The sequence below is a fragment of the Calliopsis andreniformis genome, unplaced genomic scaffold (genome assembly GCF_051401765.1).
Source record: "Calliopsis andreniformis isolate RMS-2024a unplaced genomic scaffold, iyCalAndr_principal scaffold0443, whole genome shotgun sequence".
NCBI classification, from domain to species: Eukaryota; Metazoa; Arthropoda; class Insecta; order Hymenoptera; family Andrenidae; genus Calliopsis; species Calliopsis andreniformis.
In genome coordinates, this window is record NW_027480852.1 from 76,629 (window position 1) to 82,500 (window position 5,872).

The 5,872-nt window shown below is 54.4% G+C and overlaps 1 non-coding gene and 1 pseudogene across 1 annotated transcript; both read right to left on the reverse strand.

Moving 5' to 3' along the window:
* Positions 1–485: 485 nt before the first annotated feature.
* LOC143187975 (large subunit ribosomal RNA) lies at positions 486–3,395 on the reverse strand (annotated as a pseudogene).
* A 1,355-nt stretch (positions 3,396–4,750) lies between these two features.
* LOC143187978 (5.8S ribosomal RNA) lies at positions 4,751–4,905 on the reverse strand. Its single transcript, XR_013003409.1, has one exon. It is a non-coding gene; the product is annotated as a 5.8S ribosomal RNA (ribosomal RNA).
* Between the last annotated feature and the right edge of the window lie 967 nt (positions 4,906–5,872).

Sequence of the window (5,872 nt, forward strand, 5' to 3'; positions counted from 1 at the left end):
TCGTCATCACTATCATACTCAGTCCCACCTTCACCCGTACGCTGCCTCTTACCCACGCTGAGGCTTCGCCCATGCCTCGCTACAGCTCCTCGACTAGTACCCCCCCCATCCCCAGGTTTCTTTTGTTGCTCCATAAAGTTCCCACGAGCAGGGACGATCCACACGTCACTCCCCGGGTGACGCCCTTTCCGGGGAGAAGGCTCATTCACTCAGGAGGTCGCCAGGTATCCCGAGGTTGGCCGCTAACGACCAGTGCTCCCACCAGCCACGCGTTCGGCAAGCGAGACGCGTACCCCATCACCGCGCGCCATAGCTTAGGGTTAGGGATTTATTATAGAGGTTTATCTCCTCGCGGTCCGGCCGGTTAAGGCAAGACCCCCGCTCCCACTGACGCCACGTACCACCGGGACAAGTCCCGATGGGTCGTTGCGACGCCAGGGGTTTACGGTATGGAGCTCGGGCACCTCGGGATCGCCAAATCCCGTACTGCAGCAAGCTGCAGCCCCTGAGGGAAGTAGATAGGGACAGAGGGAATCTCGTTAATCCATTCATGCGCGTCACTAATTAGATGACGAGGCATTTGGCTACCTTAAGAGAGTCATAGTTACTCCCGCCGTTTACCCGCGCTTTTTTGAATTTCTTCACGTTGACATTCAGAGCACTGGGCAGAAATCACATTGCGTCAACACCCGCGGGGGCCATCGCAATGCTTTGTTTTAATTAGACAGTCGGATTCCCCTGGTCCGTGCCAGTTCTGAGCCGAGCGTTGAATGGCGGCCGAAGAAACGACACGCGACGGCTGAACCGACGCGGAAGCCTCGCAGCAAGGAAGATCCGCGGGAGGCCAAGGCACGGGACCGAGTTCGGATCCCAGGACGTCGACCGAAGTCTAAGACCCTTCACCTCGCCCAGGCCCGGCACGTCAGCCAGACCCGCTTCCCGACCAAGCCCGACACGCCCCGCTCCTCAGAGCCAATCCTTATTCCGAAGTTACGGATCCAATTTGCCGACTTCCCTTACCTACATTAATCTATCGACTAGAGGCTCTTGACCTTGGAGACCTGCTGCGGATATGGGTACGAACCGGCGCGAGACCTCCCGTGGCCCTCTCCTGGATTTTCAAGGTCCGAGGGGAATATCCAGACACCGCAGCAACTGCGGTGCTCTTCGCGTTCCGAACCCTATCTCCTTGCTAGAAGTTTCCAGGGAACTCGAACGCTTATACAGAAAAGAAAACTCTTCCCAGATCTCCCGACGGCTTCTCCAGGTCATTTTGGGTTACCCCGACGAACACTCAATGAGGGCCCGGATGTTAAACGGTTCCGCTGCCGGGTTCCGGAATAGCAACCGGATTCCCTTTCGCCCAACGTGTGTGTGTCTCTTTTTTTTATCTTTCAATTTATCTCTTTGTATAATAATATGTTTGCAGACATTGATTTTAGGACACCACATTTGCATAGGATTTCTCTTAGGGCTTAGGATCGACTGACTCGTGTGCAACGGCTGTTCACACGAAACCCTTCTCCACGTCAGTCCTCCAGGGTCTCGCTAGAGTATTTGCTACTACCACCAAGATCTGCACCGACGGCGGCTCCAGGCAGGCTCACGCCCAGACCCTTCTGCGCACACCGCCGCGACCCTCCTACTCGTCAGGGCTTCATGGAGGACGGTCACCAGTAATGGCACCGTCCCTCCCCACTTGCCGCTGACGGCAGAGTATAGGCGCGACGCTTCAGCGCCATCCATTTTCAGGGCTAGTTGCTTCGGCAGGTGAGTTGTTACACACTCCTTAGCGGATTCCGACTTCCATGGCCACCGTCCTGCTGTCTTAAGCAACCAACGCCTTTCATGGTATCCCATAAACGTCGACTTAGGCGCCTTAACTCTGCGTTTGGTTCATCCCACAGCGCCAGTTCTGCTTACCAAAATTGGCCCACTTGGCACTCTAATCCGAAATCTCGTGGCTTCAATGAACCAAGCAAGCCAGAGATCTCACCCATTTAAAGTTTGAGAATAGGTTGAGGTCGTTTCGGCCCCAAGGCCTCTAATCATTCGCTTTACCAGATGAGACTCGACGCGTCCCCGAAGGAACGGAGGAGTGAGTGCCAGCTATCCTGAGGGAAACTTCGGAGGGAACCAGCTACTAGATGGTTCGATTAGTCTTTCGCCCCTATACCTAGTTCCAGCGATCGATTTGCACGTCAGAATCGCTACGGACCTCCATCAGGGTTTCCCCTGACTTCGTCCTGACCAGGCATAGTTCACCATCTTTCGGGTACCAACGTGTACGCTCTAGGTGCGCCTCTTCTCGCAATGAGAACGAGACGCCCCGGGAGTGCGGAGCACTATGCAGCGCCCATCCTCCCTCGGCCGACGCAAAGGACGACCTTCACTTTCATTTCGCCTTTAGGTTTACTCATCCCAATGACTCGCGCACATGTTAGGCTCCTTGGTCCGTGTTTCAAGACGGGTCCTGAGAGTACCCAAAGCAATAGCGCCGCCGACAGGTAATTCAAAGCTTGGCCAGTCCGAGGGCTCCGCCGGCTAACAGCTGGCCAGGCCCGTGAACGGGAAAGACGTCCGTACCACAGGGCAAACAAAGCTGACCGAGCTTGCGGCGGGCCTGACGCACCGTTCGAATGAGAAGACTGGTTGCGGCCCGATACCATCTGGGGGAACACCGTCGCGCAGCCGGTCGGGTCACCGAGGGTCCGTCGCGCACGCACAAGGCGACGCAACGGTCTAACCGCCCGGGCCGTAGACCGACACGCAACGGGTCGCGACGTCCTACTAGGGGAGAAGTGCACGTCTACGTAGCCGGAACGTTCGCCGTTGGCCGTAACATCCGTGCGCCCTCCTTGCGGAAAAGCGACGGACACCCCTTTCGGGGTTTCGCGCACCAACGGGAGCCAGCATTTGTCGACGATGAATCTCCCCTTTCGAACTTTTGGGTTTCTCAGGTTTACCCCTGAACGGTTTCACGTACTCTTGAACTCTCTCTTCAAAGTTCTTTTCAACTTTCCCTCACGGTACTTGTTCGCTATCGGTCTCGTGGTTGTATTTAGCCTTAGATGGAGTTTACCACCCACTTAGGGCTGCATTCTCAAGCAACCCGACTCTAAGGAGAGACCCTCCCGAGACGCGCACCGGTCGCTACGGGCCTGGCACCCTCTATGGGTAAATGGCCCCATTCAAGATGGACTTGGACGCGATGCAACGTCACGGGATAAACGGATCCTCCCGAACACTACATTTCCCTGCGGCAGTACCGCGGGATTCAGTGCTGGGCTCTTTCCTGTTCGCTCGCCGCTACTAAGGAAATCCTTGTTAGTTTCTTTTCCTCCGCTTAGTAATATGCTTAAATTCAGCGGGTAATCTCGCCTACTCTGAGGTCGTCGTATACGTGTTAAATATATCACACACGTAGAGTGATATATTTTATATATGTGTAAAAATGACGAAAGAAGCTGTGGCGTAATCCTCGTACAACGGGGGCACACAACCGAGAGAAGCGGACCAGGCAGAGTGTGTGAACGAATGTTACGAGAAATGGGAAATGAGAGAGAGACTTGAGATCATGTTCGATGCGTCGTCCCAACTTCGCCGTGTGCCTTCGGAATATGTTGTCGTAACGCAACAGCAGCGTTTCCAAAGGTAAGGAAGCTCCTCGTAATTCGCCAGAAGTGATCAGCGGAAAGTAAGTCACATCGTCCTTAATGCGCCACACCAAAGCATCTTCGCGTCTCGTTTAATTCGATCTAAAGGAGAGAGACTCTCGCCAGGCGACTGCCGGTATGGTTTAACGCCCGTCCGCTTGCTTTTTGTATAGCTTTCGTGGACTGGACGACCGGACTTGACGCGCGGTCTCTCTCGGCGATCGACTAACGCGAAGACATGGGGCGACCGGACGCTGCTACCTTTCCACCTCCTCCTTCTAGGAGAGAAGTCATCCCTATGTGATGAGTCATATATATGGCGGCTGTGTAAGCCTCGCCAAAGAGGATTCAGGATACAGAAACAAGTTGTAGTACAACACAACACATTCACGGAGCCACAAACGACTCGACCGAAACGTGGCCGGGGAAGATGCATCCCGGAACTTCATCGTTTCGACGAATGAGTGCCTCCTTTTCGCGTTGTTCCTGCAACAAGACGATCCCTCTAGAATCCCTGGGGCTCTGTTTCTCGTCATACATTTCTTCACCACACTACACGGGTGGGGTATACGCGATCTCGTGTTCATGCTCACTCGCACACCCTTTCATTGTCCTTCTCTGTAGTCTCACGACAAACTCTCTTGTGTGTCGTTGCGGGTTACGCACGCCTCTTTCTTACACGCATCATTTCAGACTACGTCGGGAGCGCGGATGAAAACTCGCACGAAAAGCGAACGCTGTCTGTTAACAATCACGAGGGTATTTGGCGAGACACGGAGGCTGGTCGATGATCGTACGTCCGCGCGCTTGCGTCCGGAGCGGTGCACATACACACACGGGCGGTCGACAAATTAAGCGACTCACGACGCCGTGTGAAAATTAGCACTCACGCAAGTCCGGAACGACAAAGCAACGACGATGACGACGATGTCTCCAGTCATCTGCCGCGTACACACAACCTTCTTCCCTCCATGACGTCTAGAGCGTATTCTCGCTTGTTTTCGTGCGACCGCGGCAAACGCCGACGAACGGTCCAACAATCGCTCGTACGTGACACCGAGATGCCAACGTAAGCAGTCTTAAGGTTACGTGAACGACCCTCAGCCAGGCGTGGTCCAGGAATTGTATCCGTGGACCGCAATGTGCGTTCGAAATGTCGATGTTCATGTGTCCTGCAGTTCACACGTTGACGCGCAATTAGCTGCGTTCTTCATCGACCCACGAGCCAAGTGATCCACCGTTCAGGGTTGTATTTTAATATTCTGTGTTCATGTATATATATATATCATACTCGTATATAGTTCTCGGGTTCGGAAGAATCCGAGACCCGCGCCTCCAACTAGCACACGGTCGATGGAGGTTCGGGCGTCGCGACACTTCGTCCGAACGAACGAAAGTGACGACACAGGGGTCTCTGGGATGCGGTTCCGCACGGAGACCGCCACGCAATTGCGAACGGTTCCCGTAACGGCCAGGCGTAGAGTACATTTAAAAACCTAGGATCAACCTGGAGAGTACGATGGAGCCGACGGGGATACCCCGATCAAGTGAACCACGTACATCCACGGTGTTCTCCTCTGAAACGACACCCCCCATTTTATTGTCGCAGCGCCCTGCACGTACGTATTCCCCTCCTGATTTGGATAGCCGATTAGAACGGACTTCGCAGCCGGCTTCGATCGGTCTTTCTCATCCCCTTAAATTCACACACAAATTCCATTATTCTTGGGAGTCAGACTCACGAAAGTCGAAGCTGTTAACAGCCGGTCCACAGTTGTTGTTCACACGGCAGGAATACGTACCCTACGGCCGCACATCGACGCGGGATACGTGTCGCGTCCTAGGTTACCCGGGCCCTCTCTTTCTCAAGAGAGGGTCCACATCCGCTGGACGGTTCGGAGAGAACAACGAGGTAAAGAGACGAAGAAACACCGGGAGCGGGATGCGAATGGGAAAACGTTTGCTTTCGCACTCGTGCGCTCATATCGGTTATTCTCCTTAACCTCTTCTTCGCTCGCTTTTCATTATTCCCACCGAAAATAGGAGAAACGGGCGCAGCCTCGCGCAAGCAGCTGGCAAGCACGCTCTCTCTCCTCTCTCTGCCGCGCGAGTATGCACCGTATATATTAGCGGCGGGTGTGTGACCGAAACATCGCGCAGCGACGGGACCATGTCTTCCATAAGATATGAAAGACCCCGATATCATGCTGTGGCGA